At 35.7% G+C, this 18,282-nt stretch overlaps 1 protein-coding gene across 6 annotated transcripts in view; it reads left to right on the forward strand.

The window, feature by feature from the left end:
• CDH18 (cadherin 18) overlaps positions 1-18,282 on the forward strand; it is a 953,252-nt gene that overhangs the window by 395,221 nt on the left and 539,749 nt on the right. The window contains exon 4 of one of the 6 annotated variants that reach the window (XM_049109414.1): positions 9,427-9,479. The exons of the other annotated variants lie outside the window; for them this stretch is intronic. The gene's annotated coding sequence lies outside the window, so the exon portion shown is untranslated. The remainder of the gene's footprint in view (positions 1-9,426; positions 9,480-18,282) is intronic. 6 annotated transcript variants of the gene reach the window in all.

Raw genomic sequence — 18,282 nt, forward strand, 5'->3', positions numbered from 1 at the left:
TTCTGCAGTCATGAAGTCTCTTGAGTCCTTTATGCTTTTTTCTAGAGCCACCAGTAGCTGTATAATAGTGCTTCTGAATTGGCTTTCTGACAGTGAATTGTAATCCAGATTTTGTAACTCTGTGGGAGAGAGGACTGTTTCTGATTCTTTCTTTTGAGGTGAGGTTTTCCTTCTAGTCATTTTGCTCAGTGCAGAGTGGCCAAAAGCAAGTTGTATTGGGAAAAAGAGAAAAAGAGAGGAGAGAAAGAAGGAAAGAAAAGAGAAAGAGAAAAAAAAGGGAAGAAAAAAACGAAAGAAAAAAAAAGAAGAAAAAGAGAAAGAAAAAGAAAGGAGAAAAAAAAGGGGGTGGGGGAAGGAAACAAATCAAAAAGCAAAACAAAACAAAACAAAACAACAACAACAACAACAAAAAAGAACCACGGGGGAGTATCTTCTGATTCTGTGTACTTTAAGTCCCTTGGCTTCTCCTGGAAGTTGTCAGTCTAGCTGGTCTTCTGGGGGAGGGGCCTGCTGTGCTGATTTCCAGGTGTTAGCAGTTGGGGGAGCTGCTGTGCCCCTGCCTGGTGCAGGGCTCAGGGGGGTTGTTTACCCCGTGAGGCCGCAGGAGCAACAGCCCCAGTGGCGGGGCAGCTCTGGAGCCCTGGATTCAGCTCCGGCAGGAACTCCGTCTGCAGGGCCTGGAGGCTCCGGGGCGGGGCCGCTGATCTGCTCAGCTGGGGCAGGAGCGTCCTCGCTGTCCTGGGCCCTCCCGGCCTCTGCCTGTCCCGGGGGAGGCCGGATCCTGGGCTGTGTCCCGCACCCTGTGCTCCGGGGCCTGCGCTGGTGGATTCGCGCTCCCGGGCCACGCAGCCCCCTACGCGGAGCCGCCCACCCCCCCCCTCCCCCCTCCAGCTGCTCCGGGTCCCCCCGTGCGCGCTGCAGCCCTTAGGGAGCTCGGCGCATCTCCCGGGCGCAGTTGCTGTTACTGTCCCGGGGAGCCCGAGGGCATCCCCGCCCTCCTGGGTCCTGCTCCACCTCCCCGCGAGCCCCTTTCCCCCGGGCAGGTCGGTGCAGCTCCTGCTCCTCCGGGACGGGGCTCTCCTGTCCTGGGGACACTCGCCCCGGCCTCAGCCCGGCTCCTCGCGGGCCCCTCCCCCTTGGAGGCCTTTGTGTCTTTATTTCTTTTTCCCCGTCTTCCTACCTTGATAGAAGCGCGAACTCTTCTCACTGTAGCATTCCAGCTGGTCTCTCTTTAAATCTCAGGCCGAATTCATAGATTTTCAAGATGATTGGAAGGTTTTCTAGGTAATTTGGTGGAGACAGGTGATTTGGAGACCCTGCTCTTCCGCCGTCTTGCCCCTCCTCTCGCATAATTTAATTCTTATGGTTAATATAAATATCATTTTCAAGAAAATTCCAACCTCTTAAAACTACCTCCCCTCAAAGTCTTTCATGTTTAATTCTCTCTACATTGTAATCCCATTTGCATTATTACAACTTTATACAACTAAAATTCACTTATATTTTTGAATGTATTTGTTTTCTTTTTATATCTGTATATTTCTATTTACTTCTGGTATACTTGGGCTAAGGGAGTCCCCTTATAGTGTAGATACTTTGTATTAATATATGGTTAATTTTATCCTGAAAAAAATCAATGTATCATTTCATATTTAATATTTGTGATGGGGATAAAAACCTAGGTTGACAGTCTATTTTCTTTCAGCAATTTAAGAATATTTTTGGTCTGTCATTTAGTTATTTTGTTTAAGATAACCCTAAGGGAAAGATATTTCTGAATATTTTACATATATTTACATATAAGCCTGTATATGCATATCAAATATATTGTGTGCATTTATATAAATTTAGGTTAAATATAAATAAACATGGACTTATATGGGATTTTCTGAGTATTTATGCTTAGGTTTTCAACTGTATAATAAAGGTGTAGTTTGATGTCTTTCAAATTTGGGGGACTTAGCCATTTTTCTCTTTGATAATTGTCTCCCATTCTCCTTGCTTCTTGGATTCCAATATAATAAGATTCCCTTCTTAAATTACCCTTTTATTTTTTTTATTCTTTTTGCTTTTGTTTTTCAGTGTACCTGCTTTCTATTCATCCATTTTCCAATTCATTATTGTTCTCATTTCCAATCTGTCATTAAATAATCCCATTGTCAACTTACATTACATTATTTTTTGTTGTTCTAGAGTTTCCATGTAGTTATTTTATATACAGAGTATAGGTTTCTGTTCTCCCTCTGCCTATGTTTCTGCCTCTCTCTCTCTCTCTCTGTGACTATCATAAATAAATAAAAAAAATTTAAAAAAAAAGATTATCAGAGTATAGGTTTCTGGCCAAATTGTACATCCTTTCAAACATTTTTGAACATGTTATTCGGCTGATTAAAATCTGTTACTGTTAACTTCAATATCCAAGTTACATATGGATCTGTTCCTATTGCCTCTATTTTCTCAGAAATTTTGAAATAAAAAAAGTATAGGAGGCATTAATATTTCTAGTGAAGGTTTATCACCCTATCCTCATCAGCAGCTAGACTAGAGACCTCACCTTAATCCAATCAGTTATGGACTGAGCTGATTCCAGGCTGAGTCATAATCTTCTAATAATTTATATATTATTTTGCTAGTTTCTGGGGCAGACCTCTGAGTCTCAGCTGAGAGCCTGGACCATTTACTAGATCCCTTCCTACTTAGAAAGTCCAGAACCTGTTTCCTTGGCAGAGAGTGTGCTGCTAAGAACACCCTGTTCAGTCCTGAACAGCTGGACACTTGGGTAAATGCCTCTAGGGGATTGGTTTCCTTTCTGTTTAAACTTTGGCCTCTTTAATCTTGAATGTTATTGCTACTCTGAATGAACCCTTTGCCCTAGGAGTTTGGGTGTGTGTGTGTGTGTGTGTGTGTGTGTGTGTGTGTATTGGGTAGGGGGCTGTTTAATAAACTCTATTGCCCTGAAGACTTTTGAGAGCTTTGCTAGCTTACCTCCTTCTGCCCTACTCTGGGATTCCTGGTTTCATAATCTGTAGCAAGAATTAGTGCCCTGAGAGGGGACTGAGTACCTTTCTGTATTCTGACTCACTTAACATCCTCCTTAAATCCTGGTTACCCAGGCCAATTTCAGACACTTTCATTCAGATTTTCTTTATTTTTCCGTGTGTGCTTCTCCTTTCTTTTTTTTTTTTTTTCTTCACCTATTGTTATAATTCAAGTAAGAAAATTAGCAGGATATAAAACAAGTAAACATTAGTGTTTAGTTGTCTGCATTTTGTGCAAAGAATCGGAGTTTAGTGCAGTATCACAAACCTGTATAGTTTAACATAATGTCAATGTGATTAATGTGATTTCTAAGCCAATGAATTCCATGTTGCATTCTTTTCCATGTAGTGCGATTCTAAGGATTTTATAGCTTATATTATTTTCTTATTCAAGTAACTAGAGATCGTAAGGAAGAATGCATAGGGAGCTATTTAATGGGTAGAGAGTTTCAGTTTAGAAAGAAAAAGTTCTGGAAATGCATAATGGTGATGATGGCACAACCATGTGGGTTTCGTTTTGTCACTGAATTCCATATTTAAAATTATAATTTTAACCCATTTTATGTTATATATTTTCATAACAAAAAGTGCACATTTAAATCAATAGTCAAAAAATTAAATACAAAATGACTTTTTAAACATGATTAGTACTGAATTTTATGTATGGGTTTTCCCACAGTTAATGTAACCTCAACCAGGTGTATTCTTCAATATCTGTGAACATATTATTTTTTTTATTTTTTCCATTTAGTGTCACTTTCATTTACTTTCTATACTCACTTGGGATCTTAAGTAATCTGAAAAAATGCTACATTGCATTGAGCAGGACCATAAAATCAATTTCAACCTCGTTTGCCAAAAAATGGTAAGAAAAATGAAAATAAAAGAACCTATTATAAGTGCTCCTCCAAGAAGGATCTATGGTGGAGGTTGTGAGATGAACCTCAAAAAAAAAATATATATATATATACATATATATATATGTATATATATATATATAAATATTTCCACAATAATTCAGGTGTTTAATACCAATCAGAGAAGACTTTACCCTCAATAGTGGTATTAAGATATGAATATTTTCATTAAGTGTTCAAACATTTAAACGTTTATTTACAGATATATTATTAAATATGTACAAAAACTTTCTCTTTAGACATTTTGGTGAGTTCATAATTTTAGCCAAAAAAAAAAAAAATGGCAAGGCTTTTCCTTATTGGTCAAGAGTAATGTTGTCTAAGCCTATTTTTCTGGTTCTGCAAAATACAAATTCCCAAATCTGTAAAACAATGTGGGAAACAGACTTGTATGTCCATTCCTAGGGAAGCATTTTCCTTTTCATGCTAGAAGAGTTCTGGAGAGTCAGTCTACCTACAATCCAAGGGCAGGTGGGCCGTGTAGTTTTCACCTTGCTGAAGGTTGCCAGGTACTCGGTCCTGCCCCCATTGAAATCACCCTCCAGTGTCTCACCTTATATTGCAAGAAAAATGCAGTCACCGTATTGAAATCCCCTGACTATATTTCAGTCCAGATCGGTCAACACAAAGAATCCCTATTTTCCTTTACCTGTGGGCACAAAATTACAAGATGAGACAGCAAAACGGAAACTCTTCAAATGACTCTGGCTTTGCTTAATCTGGGCGTCCCTTGCTTGATGTGTCACGAAGATACTGTGATACTTGAATGTCATTTCTATTGGAAAGTTAATTTCTTAAAGTATGACCACCTCTCTGCATTTAAAGCAAAAGCAATGCATACGTTTTACAAAAATACCAAAGAAGGGGACTATTATTGATTTATAAACAATGTTTAAAAGATGAATCTAACACGACAGGCAACTACCTGATTGTAGTAAGTGGATAAAGTGTCGGTGGTCTGCTGCCTTAAGTAAATTAACGATTGTAAACTAAAAAAGGAGACCAAGAATTAAGAAAAAAATGAGACCTACCTAAGGTGTAATGATTTTTAAATAGTCACATTTAATCCTTATTTTAAGTGCTTTTTACATATTACAGTATAACTAAAAAGTTCAGTATGCCCTCACTTTTGTATTCACATTATGACCCCTGAATTATTGAAGATCATAAATATCTTTTAGTTTTCTATTTTAGAACTGGCTCGGTGGCACAGATTCATAAGCATGAAAGAGAAGCTCCATATTTTCAGTTTATGTATATCTTTTTTTAAATTGTTTCCCTTAGACAACTTCAAATACTCATGTGTATCAATACGTAGACAGCATAATCTCCTATAATGCTCCAACATTTTTTGTATCTACTGTCCAAAGACAAGTAATTTCACAAACATAAATATTTTTCCAAGATTTAAATGAAGTCCACGTTCTTGTCTTTTTACCACAGATCTTTTTTAATGATCTTTTATTTCCTGTTTTCATTTACACACCTTTTAATTTGTCACACTCAGTATCACCAACATGCATAGTTGTACCTAAGAACTATATGTGACACATCACATACTGTATATATTCAGAGCATTTTTAATCACCAGATTTGAAACCTTTGACACTCTCAAGGTCGCTTTGTGGAAATATGAATAGGAACTTTGAAAAAAAAAAATCTCTTGATGATGATGATGAGCTGCTCCAAGTCGTGGTGAAACTAATACCAAGTAATGTGGCAAAACTGAACCGATTTTTTAAATGAAAATAAAGTGCTTCATAGGCAGCAAAGTTTTAGTGGTCTGAGTACTTAACATTCAACCAGGATATTTGGACACTTCCCTGCTCTAAGGAAATTTAATAATAACAATAAGATTGCCATAAAATAATAGCAAAGTGAATCCTCTTTGTATAGCTTGTGCCAAAATCTTGATAACTTTAAAAATAAGAACCAGATTGAAATGAGGAACTCTGGGTTTTTCATTTTTAACACTTTTCTATGCAAATAGCACTTATCACAAATGTTAACATGAACTATTTAAATCAAAATGCAACAATTACAACAAAGTACATTAATTTTCTGGTCATCTGCTATGTTGATTTTGTAAAACATCAAGATTCTAAGATTATAAATAAGAAATATTTATAGTTGTTCAGTTATTAGGATAAGAACCAAACCTGGAAGAAACTGTGTGAGATCATTCTCTAGATCTTCCCATTACAATTAAACTAAAGAATTTTGCTATTTGCCATTAGATGTGTGATTAACACATAATTTGAAAAACAAGAGAAGAGATTCAGGAAAGTCTACAGAGAAAATCCAAATGTTCTATTTTACCAAGGTATGTTTTATTTAAGGACCCAGTTAAACAAAAACTGAGTGTTAAGTTGGTTTTAGTTGGCATATTCAGAATTAAATGATTATTTGGTTTCCACTAAACAATAGATACAAACTTAAGATAAAAAATAAGCACAGGGCAGGCCCAGTGGCTTAGTGGGTTAGCACCTGCCTTCAGCCCAGGTGTGATCCTGGAGACCCGGGATCGAGTCCCACATCCTGCTACCTGCATGGAGCCTGCTTCTCCCTCTGCCTATGTCTCTGCCTTTCTCTCTCTCTCTCTCTCTCTCTCTCTCTCTCTGTGTGTGTGTGTGTGTGTCTCTCATGAATAAATAAATAAAATCTTAAAAAAAAAAAAATAAGCATAATGAGTTGGAACTTGTATTTCAAAATCTCTTTATACTCTTCAGAAATATATAGTCTCCCTCTGCCCCTATATCCCTATATTCTTTTTCTTCATGGCTACCAGAAACTAAAAAAAAAAAAAAAAAAAAAAAAATTCAAGTGGGTTATTTGTCAAGCATTTTTTATTCAAGAGCTAACAGAAGTGCTGAATCACAAGCTAAATCTTTTTCAGTGTTGGAATCAAGACTCTTTTTAGATCTTTTTAGAAAGGAATGAAGAGCGGTGAGTCATGCAAGACTGAGACTAAAGACAATAGAACAGCTACTAGCTTTGTGATCATGGGCAATTTAGCTTACCACTTGAACTTTGCTTTATTCATGTATAAAAATGGAATAATTCTATTTGTTAGCATGCTTTCAACTACAACTGAAAAAGGCCTTAACAATAAGGAACTTTATTAACTTTCCAAGCAAATAGAAAAGAGTTTGGGGATGGTTCAGACTCCTGCTTTGAGCCCATCTGCGTTGTGGCCCTGTCCTTCTCCTATTGTCCCATCTGCATGTGCTCCCCTATGCTGGCTGTGTCCCCGAAGGCTGGCTTCCCTCGTGGACATAAGTGGCCTGCCAGGAACCTCCAAGACCAAATGTTTCTTTGATTGCATACCAGCAGAAAATAAATAATCTGTGTATGGCTTTCTCTTTAAGACTGAGGAAACAAGAACTTGGTAACAAAATTAACCTTGGGTGTTCTCGACCAGAATAGGGTTATGTGCACATTGCACAAACAATTACCAAAAAGGAATAGAATACCGTTGCTTCTCTCACACCTGTTACTTTGTCTGTTTCAAATAGCCATTAGAAGTCAAATGTTAATTAAATGTTAAATATGTATATACACACGCACACATCAACTTATTGAACATATATATATTGAACGTATATATACTATATTGAACATATATATTGAACTTATATATATTATATTGAACATATAGGTACATATATATCTCTCAGAATTATTTTAAGTCAAATAGCATTTGTAAGTTATCATGTGCAATGCCAGCCATAAAATAGGAGCTCAAAACAGTGAGCATTAGCAGGAAGGACAGTGGTAACTGGTGATGGTATCTCTTTATGATTCTAATTTTCTATCCAAACTCTGGATTTTTTGCCACCTGTCTTCCTTGACTATATATATATATATATATATATATATATATATATATATACTATATACACTTATATATATACACTAGAAAAAATATATATATACACTAGAAAAATCTGGTGATATCTGTAACTTGGCTAAATGTAGACTTCACGGAGTTACTGGGTCAGAGTATTAGGACATTTTGACTCTATGGGCTTTGGTGAAAAGGACCACCACTCTGGGTAGAGGAATCTGCTCTTTGTTCTCAGGGATTCGTGGTCTATAAGGGTTTTACTTTCCATTTACAGCTTGATTGACCCTCATATCCATTTATGATTTCCCGTCAGCGAATGTGTTTCAGTCACTCCCTACCCAAAACTACAGCAGCCTCTACTTGGACCATTCTTCATCCAAAAGTCTGCTTACGTCCCTGCTCTAAATCCTTGTTCACATAATGCATACCATAGCTTTTTCTTCATTAATTGCTTTATAGCTGTACTCTAGCTTGAACCTCCATGATGCGTTTTCATAAAACCAATTCAACTTATTTACCAGATCCTGAGAAAGGAAGTTTATGAGTTTCCTAGAACTACTACATCAAAGTGCCAGAAACAGTGGCTTAAAACAACAGAAATCTATTGTCTTGCATTTCTAGAGGATTTGTGTCAGAAAGCAAAGGATTCTTAGGGCTGGTTCCTTCTGGGGGCTGTGAGGAGAATCTGTTCCATGCCTTCCTCTTAGCTTCTGGTAGCGTCAGGCATTCCTTGGCTCATAGAAGGTGATCTCCTTTGGTCTTCACATAGTCTGCTCTCTGTATGTATCCCTTTGTGACCAAATTACCTGCCCCCTTTTTATATGGTCAATTGGATTAAGGCCCATCTTAATAATTTTATTTTAGTTCAAAGACCCCTACGAAGATCTTTAAAAAAAGAGATTTTACTTATTTGTTCATGAGAGACACAGAGTAAGAGAAAGAGGCAGAGACAGAGGGAGAAGGAGGCTCCCCACTCCACTTATGTGGGACTTGATCCCAGAACCTGGGATCATGACCAGAGCTGAAGGCAGATGCTTAACCAACAGAACCACCCAGATGCCCCCCCACACTTTTTTAAAGATCTCAATTCCTGATAACATTATATTCTGATATACTGGGGGTTAGACTTGAATCTCTCTCTCTCTTTTTTTTTTTTTTCCCTAACTTTTTTTTTTTTTTTCCTTTAATAGCCAGGTTAGGTTCCCAACAAAATTGAAGAGAAAGTGTAGCAATTTATCATATCCTCCTGCCTTCACACTTGTGTAAGATCCCCAGAGTGGCACATTTGTTATCATTGATGAACCTATACTGACACATCATTATCACTCAAAATCCATAGTTTATATTAGGGTTACTCACAGTGTACATTTTATGAGTTTGGACAAAGTTATAATGGCATGTCTTTAACATTCTAGCATCATACAGAGCATTTCATTTTAAAGAACTAACCCTGACAGTACCTCACTGTCATTTCAAAATCGCCCATGCCCTGCCTATTCATTCTTCCCTCTCCCTGGACATATATTTCTTTAATTTATTTATATATTTTTTTTAGCTTTTTTTTTTTTTTTTTTTTTTTTTTTAGCTTTAATTCCAACATAGTTAACATACAATGTTATTTTAGTTTCAGGTGTACAATGCATGGCTTCAACAATCCTATACTGAGTGCTCATCGCCGTAAGTGTACTCTTAATCCCCTTCACCTCTTTTCATCCTTCCCCCCCTCCCAACCTCTGGTTACGTTCAGTCTGTTCTCTATAGACAAGAGTCTGTTTTTTAATTTGTCTCTTCCTTTGTTTTTTTTTGTTTTGTTTTGTTTTGTTTTGTTTTTAATTTGACACATCAGTTAAATCTAATGGTATTTGTCTTTGACTGACTGACTTTCACTTAGCGTTATACTCTTCAGCTCTATCTGTGTTGTCGCAAATGGCAAGATGTCCATTCACCTATCGATGGACATATGGGCTGCTTCCATAATTTGGCTATTGTAAGGAAAATGCTGCAGTAAACATAGGGGTGCATCTATATTTTCAAATTAGCATCTTCATATTCTTTTGGCAAATACCCATAGTGAAATCACTGGATCATAGGATAGTTGTATTTTTAACTTTTTGAAGAACCTCTATACCATTTTCCACAGTAGCTAAGCCAGTTTGCATTTTCCACCAAGAGTACATGAGGAATCTGCTTTCTGGTGTTTTTGATTCGCTATTTTGACAGGTGTGAGGTAATAGGTCATTGAGGTTTCGATTTGAGCATTTCGCAGATGGTGAGTGATGTTGAGCATCTTTCCATAGTGTCTGTTCACCTGTATGTCTTCTTTGGAGAAATGTCTATTCAAGTACTCATATGTAGGCCTTTGACTGCATAGTTTTTAACTGGATTATTATGAAGTATTATTTTTGCCATCAAGTTGTATAAGTTCTTTATATATTTTGGATATTAAACCCTTATTGGATATATTATCTGCACATATTTTCTCCCATTCAGTAGGTTTTGTTGATTGTTTCCTTTTCTGCCCAAATATATCTTTTCTGAGAGACAAAATTCAACTTCTACTGGGGTAAAATCTTCAAAGCAAGGATGATAAAACTGAACTGCTGAAATAGTCTCATAGTATATTGTCTCATAGCATAGGCTTATACAACTTGCAGATATAGGTAGCAACATATAGATAACTATCATTAAATGGAGACAAATAGAGTATTAGAAGCTGCTGAATGTATTTATTCTTAAGATTAACCTCTGTCCTTGGATACCTGGATGGCTCAGTCAGTTCAGTTCTGCCTTTGGCTCATGTTGTGATCTCCCATCCCAGGATCAAGCCCCACATCAGGGTTCCTGCTCAGTGAGGAGTCTGCTTCTCTCTCTCCCTCTGCCTCTCCCCACTGCTCTTTCTCTCTCTTTCTCGAATGAATGAATGAATGAATAAAACCTTTAATAAAAAATTAAACCCTATCCTTGAAAAATCACTTCTAAAATTATTTGTAATCCCTGTTTTAAATGATATTTCATATAACTTATGCAGCATTTAGTAAATTGAAAACAAAACAAACTTTATATGAGGGGTTTAGATCAGTCACTTTGTATTTGGTTGAATTCATAATAGCAAAAACTTATCTTCCAAAATTATTTGTTTTCACAGTGTGATGTGAATTAATACTGTCTGTTTGTCTTGGCAAACCATGTTGTGCGTAGATGGTCTACCAGTTGATTGAACCCAATATCTTTCCCAGAATGCTGTTTGAATCATGGACCGTAGCTAGAACAAGTAAAATCTGAATGGCAAGACATGACCTATCTTTGTAAAGAAAATACACATCCATTAATAGTATTTTAATAGTATGAAATGTCTTGAAAACCACTGATCTTACTTCAAATTACAAATTGTAGGAAAACTGTAACCAAATTTAGATTAAGATAAAAATCGCTAACCTATACTAAGGAATGAAAATGATTGATTAGATAATTATATTTCTAATTAATAAATATTTACTGACCAACTACTTTATAGCAAATACAGTTTTGGTACAAATGATAACAAAATTTCTCTTAAGACATTCATATTCTGGCATGAAATATTAACATATATATTTTTTTAAATAGAGTGTAATCAATGTAATATTAAGGAAATGGATGTGGTTGAGTCCTAGCAAAGAGAAGAAATCTGGTTTACCTGACCTGACTTAGGGAATATTGTACAATTTTGTTTGGGTCTTAAATATAAATTTTATTGTTGTTACTTTGCATGCTATTTACATATGTATAATGGCGTTTTTCTTTATTTTTTATCCCTCTTTTACCTCACCTTTTTTTCCCTCCTTCCTTCCTTTTCTTTTCCTATTTATGAAATCTTCATTCCATTTACAGTTCTGACTTAAACAGCGTATTAGGTTTTCTTAGTCCAAAATGCACATGTAGTATGTTTAAGACAGTTTGTCCATACTTTCAAAGATTTTGAATACTTCACCGATAACCTGACCTAGATGAGATTGAGATCTCTACTCTTACTGCCTTTGAGCCGTCTCTGTACAACACGGGATGCACATTGGTATCCTAGTCATGTCACTCTGTCGACGATATTTGTGTATCCTCCAGAGTCATGCTACGGCTCCATTCCTAATGAGTTATTGTAATGAGATTCTGCACACTACTACTAAATGATTTTACTTCACAGTTCATCAAGGGGGCTTTGATTATTCAATGAAAAAAATACTTTCAATGCACTTTCAACTTTGCTATTTAAGGAAGTTCCAGATCATGAAAAGCACATAAGTGGCCCAAAGGCCAAATATTTCTTAATGCTCCATAGAAAGAAAAGGAATAAAAACAATGAGGCAGGGGAAGTTTTAAAAGGTGTGTATGATTGTCTCCTGTGTGTATGTGTATTTTTAAACTTTTTTTGAAGATACACATACTCTTGACTGCTTACTGAACACAAACATTACAAAAGGTCAGACTTAAACATTTTCTAGTCTGTCGGTTTCTTCTCCAACTGATAAGCTCCTTTCACATCTAAGCTCCTCATATGTAGGCCTTTGACTGCACAGTCGGCAGCACTACAGCGGGGGGATGCTAAGTTGTAAATGCACACATCAGTCTAGCCGCTCTCTTGAATCCCTCACCTCCTTCCCCTGCTGCATACCTTACTTAAGGGAGCTAGTGAAGCTGAATGAGTAGAGGGGGTAAGAGATTAGGTCTGTCTTTTTTCTTTTTTTTTTAAGTTTCACAATATACAAAGAACAGGAAGGTTTTAAACTATGTTCCTAATAAAAGAAAAAAAATAACTATACACAAATGTGTCATAGAACAGAATATCATACCTTCTCCGTGCACAACCAACTTTTAATGACAGAGAATAAAATTTCAACCTAATGAGTGTACTACTTTAGATTATGGAAGCAGTTGACATCTCGTTTAAAAGTGAATAATTATTCATAAGTATGTAATTATAAGAGAACATCATAGAACTGTTTTTTGGTTTTATTCGGGGGAGGTTCTAAATAAGATATCCAAATGTTTGAAGCTTATTAATTAAAAAAAAAAACAAGTAAAATCATGAGTATAGTGATAATCTCCCTTCCCACTAACAGTCACATAAACCATTTTCGAAAGAGAAAGTTTATTTATAAGACACACTCTTTCATGTTTGGAGTTGTATCTTTTGGTGTTTCACAGCCTGTAAATCAAAATCCTTGAGGGACTGTTGCCATCGCAGCCGAGGAAAGTGATTTGGAGTGCCTGAAGTTCATCGAGGGGGTGTATTCTCCTAAGCTCTACATGGGCAGCTTGCTGTGTCATCAATCTTGTTCAGCTCAACAGCATGACAATTTGTCTGGACAACACTACATAAAGGATAGCAAAAGGTTATTGTTAGGTTATGAAGTTTTTCTGACAAGTGCAACATGCCAAGGTTTATATAAGTATAAAACAAAGCTTAAGCTCAAAAACTGCTTTGTAGAGGAATCCTCTAGCTCTACATTGTAGAGAAATTTTGAGATGTAGGTTTATGTAATCTAAGTTTTAGAGATGCAACCTGAACCATAATGGTTGCCTACATAATCCCTTTTATGAATTCCTCTAACACTATTTTAATAGAGCAGTAATTGCAAGGGGAGTTAATGTCAACCTCGGTGTCAGGGGCACAGGAACACAATTCCGTTATTCTTAGTGGTAAAGACCTACCATAAATTCAAGCCAATTAAAATTGAATACGTTTGGCATTTTTTACTAACCATTGCAAATGATTTTTACAAAGATATATATTTTTGACTTATGAGTGGAATCCTACTGAAAGACTGTTGATTTCTACTTTTCTTCTTTATCATAACTTGATATTGCAAGGGTGATAAAGACTTATGTAGTACCATCACTCTGAACTTTTGATATGTAAATATTCCTAAAATATTTTCTTAATGTGTACCTCTTCCAGAATCTATTTAAAAGATGGAAATTTGAATTTGAGAGGTTTTTAGGAATACATACAAAAATCAAAGACTAAGGCATGTAGTTGAAGTAGCCTAAAACTATGCAATATTCATATCCATTTTATTTCTTTAATCATAGTACTTAGCTATTGTACATGCTTTCACAATGTGGTTCTGTTCCTTTTCTTTGGGAGTCTATTTGAAGTCATTGGTTTGCTTTAATGTTTAATAATCTATTTTATTTTTAAAGAGGTGATTAAAGAGATACTCATTATGAAGTTTGCGTTAACATTCGTTTTTTATAAACTTCTCAGTTGATGAAGGTGAAAACACACAAAAAACACAACCTACTTTAATTTGCCTTTTGTGTGCTTTGAAATGTCTCCATAAAGGCAAGGCCAATTATCTACAAGTCTGAGCCATCCCCCACACACATAAACACAAACCTACATGAGAATCCTTTTATAAGTCCTGATACACAAGTGCAAAAGTAGAATAAGATACTACATATCTTTGTGTGTGTGTGTCTCATGAATAAGTAAATAAAATATTTTAAAAAAATTACATTTGTGTTGTGTTAAGATATATATGTATTAGCATATATATAATAAAGGTATGTCTTGAACAATATTCTTATACAATGGGAAAGTCATAAAGTATGTCTCTTCTACTTTATTTTCAAAGTAACAATAGCTTTCACAATATTTTACTTGAATTGGAGAAATTTTATCTAAAAATTGTAAATCTTATAGGGGCAAAAACATTGCACTAAAATCCATTTAAAACTTCTTATGTGTAGGTATGTATTGCCTGTTCTAATTACAGGGTCATTGATATTTCTACTAGATTTTAATATTTTTTTAAGATTTTATTTATTCATGAGAGACCCAGACAGAGAGGCAGAGACACAGGCAGAGTGAGAAGCAGGTTCCATGCAGGGAGCCCTACGTGGGACTTGATCCCAGGTCTCCAGGATCACGCCTGGGCTGAAGGCAGCGCTAAACCACTGAGCTTCCCGGGCTGCCCTCTACTAGATTTTAAACCACAAATATAAGCATGTATTGTTATGCAAAGATAAGAGAGACTATGCAGTTTTATTGGTACTTCATTTACAGGTCTCTCCAGTCATTCAAAGTTTATTTTACATGCAAAAATGTTATTTTGTAACTGTTAATTTGGGTTGTTAACTTCATTATTTGACTTAATTGTTTCCAGGAGTATTTAGGAACTTTTTTCACCATTTTGTCTGAGAAGCCCAAAGCAATTATTTGCAAATCTGTATACGAGGCATTATATTCAAAGAGTTGTCAATAGTGGGTCAACAGTCAGTTTAAAAACTATATTGTGTCAAAGTGCCATCCTGAGCTTAAAAAAAAGTCAGATATGAGACAGGACACATGATAATCATGCACATGTAAGGACTTTGATGTTTCAGTAACGAAGACATCCAAATAGGTGATCCATATTTCAGCAGTATACCCGTCCATACATGAATAACTAATACTGTTATTATTGTTTCATTCAGTACTGGAAGAGGGCACCTGATAAGATTATAGCCTATTAACATAATTTGAATATCTTGAATGCATTCTGCTCCTACCAAAAAAAAAAAAAAAAAAAAAACATCTTGTGTTTGAGGAAGGGTTTATGTGTAAGGCCATTTAGGATTTTTTTAAAGCAAATTCAGTCTAGCATTAATGGTCATTCTGAATTGAACACCAATAAAAAATAAATTTATTAAAAAATGGTCATTCTGGAAAAAAATATTTAAATGATGTTTTACATGAGGTGATACTTTTATAATGTAAATAGTAGGATTACCCAGGCACCCACTGAATCTCAGGATAAATAGCATTTCAGTAAGCATACAGATGATCCCAAAATATATAAGCACATTAATACTATGCTTTCTCATCTTTTTTCCTCTGCATCCTTTTCATATTTCCTTTTTTTCCTCTTTTGATGCTCTCCATTTTCTCTTTATTTTTCTATTTGTAGCAAATGCTATTTGTGAGAATCATTGCTGCTCTGTTAAAGTATGAGTATTATCCTGTCAAATACAGGTTATCTTATACTAGCATATAATGACTTTTCTCCCCTATTTTGTATATTTCTCAGTCTTACAGGATGTTTATGTGATTTTTCTTAGAACTTAACATGATTCCACTGACACGGCAGCACCATAGTTAATTCTCTTCTTCAAAATTGTTTCATTCAAATGCAGTGACATACTGCGCTGGGAATGTTTTTTTGGTATGTATAATAGGGTAGCATATTTTAGCTCCACCCCCTATGGAAAAATTAAAGGAAAGGGAAGGAATGAAAAAAAATATATATATATATATATAAAATTTGGGGAGAAATGAATGAGAAATATTAGGTCAGGTAACAAAATGGGTTTGCAATCAGCAAATTAAATGAATTAATTAAAGAAAGTTTATTCGAGTAATTTTTACGTACAAGGTGGGCCTCAAACTCATGACCTAGAGATAAAGAATCATGTGCTATACCAATTGAGCCAGCCAGGCACCTCAAATTTCAGAAGATTGAGTGTCAATTTAATGTCATGATGCATTTAAGAAAAGATCCAACTGACCTTTCAAAAGGTAGACATATGGAAATTGTTCACTGAAAATTATATGAATTCAAATGGAAACATTCTATAGTGTCAGTACCTACAGCAGAAGAATTATGTAGATTAGGAATTGGTAAACATTGGCATTTGGATCTGTTGTCATCTAAAATGCTTAATATAATTGATTTAATCGTTTTTAACTTCTTAGAGCATCCTGAAGTTAATAACTAATGATCCTAAAGTTTTTTTGATGTATATTTTTCCTAATAGCCTCAATGAGACAAGCACAGAAAAAATATGAAGAGCCTAATGATTCAATCCCTGTCATCCTCTATTAATAAAAACATAAACATCATTTCCTGATTCATCATGTGTAAAACAAGCAGCTAGATGATCTCTAACGTCCTTTCATCCATAACAGTCTACTGATATATGAAAATATGTTAAATCGTTCTGCCAATATTTATGGAAATATGTATTCCAGTGAAAATACTAAATGAAGTTGACTTTTAATAATCATAGATTAGCTTGTCGAACTTCTCATTTACCAGAAGGAATTAAACTATTCCAATTTTAAAAAAATATTTGGATTTCTCTGGAGTTGCAGATCTTTTCAAAGTCATTGTGAACTGTTAACATAGTATGTGTTCTCTACCGTCAGGGTGAAATTTATGGGGAATGTTTCTCTTTGGTTAAAGCTCATTGCTCTGTAGGGTCACCTGGGTGGCTCAGTCGGTTAAGCAATGGACTCTTGATTTGGGCTCAGGTCATGATCCCAGGTCCTGAGATTGAGCCCTGCCTCTGGCTCTGCACTCAGGGGGGAGTCTGCTTGAGATCCTCTCTCCATCTGCCCCTGCCCATCCTCCTACTCATGCAGGCACATTGTCTCTTTCTCTATAACATAAATAAATCTTAAAAAAAAGAAAGATCATTGATTTGTATTAAAAGATCATGTCTCTATACTATTCTCTCTCCTTCTCTGGACATTTCTTTTGAGACCTATGTGTCTTTGTGCACTCGACTTCAGTAGTCACTACAATTACAGTCACAGGGAGTATTTCAAAGGTGTCTGTGTTTAATCTCCCACTGTACTAAAAGTTTCATGCAATTACCTCCCATAGCGCCATCTCTGTAACTGCATCTATCAAACATTGTGGAGTGAATAATGTCCTTTTAATTGGGAAAAATTTTAAAAATTAAAAAGGAAAACCTTGGAAGGGAAATTCATAGAGCAGATCATTTACTGTGGCTGGGGCCTCCTTTCCTTACAAGATTTCCCCTAATGCCTGTGCCTCACTCAGTGTTCAGTTATTGTGTAGTTTTTCCCAAAGATCTTCCTGTGGCTTCATTGTTCCCCTGGTTCCTAACAAGATCTAAGATGGGACAAAGTACTTGAGTCAGACGAGTGATGGAGACAACTGTTGTGAAAACTGTGGGGATTTTGGAATCTGTGTTTTTTTTTTTTTTTTTCTTAAATTAGGTATTCTATGTTTGTTTTTTTAAAATACCAGTTTAATAAGGAGACCTGTTAGCTGGCAGTTTACTATCTGAGGACTTTTTCAGCTCAGCTGTGGGCCTCCAAGTTGGCAAACGACTTCTCTAGTTTAAAATAGTGGGAAATACATCTAAATTCTGAGGGTGAGTGGATTACAGACCTGAAATTAGTAAAAGTATGTTGCATAAGACAACATCTAGCACTTTAAAACGTTACTATGTGTGGGAGAAAAATTCTGGAGACATGTATGGCACATGTGTCCGTGCAATTTCCAAAATCTGTTTACAACAGTTTTATTTTCCAAATAATTAATGAAGATTATAGGAAAATGTTGACATATTGTATTCCCTTCCAGTTTATATATTGTTTAACAGCCACCAGGCTCTCACATTTCTATTTAGTATTAAGAAAGGCCAACGCATTTTATTTGGTTGTATTTCCATGAGTTTGTTGATAAAGGAAAATAGCAATTCAATCATATAG

The sequence above is a fragment of the Canis lupus genome, chromosome 4 (assembly GCF_003254725.2).
Source record: "Canis lupus dingo isolate Sandy chromosome 4, ASM325472v2, whole genome shotgun sequence".
NCBI lineage: Eukaryota > Metazoa > Chordata > Mammalia > Carnivora > Canidae > Canis > Canis lupus.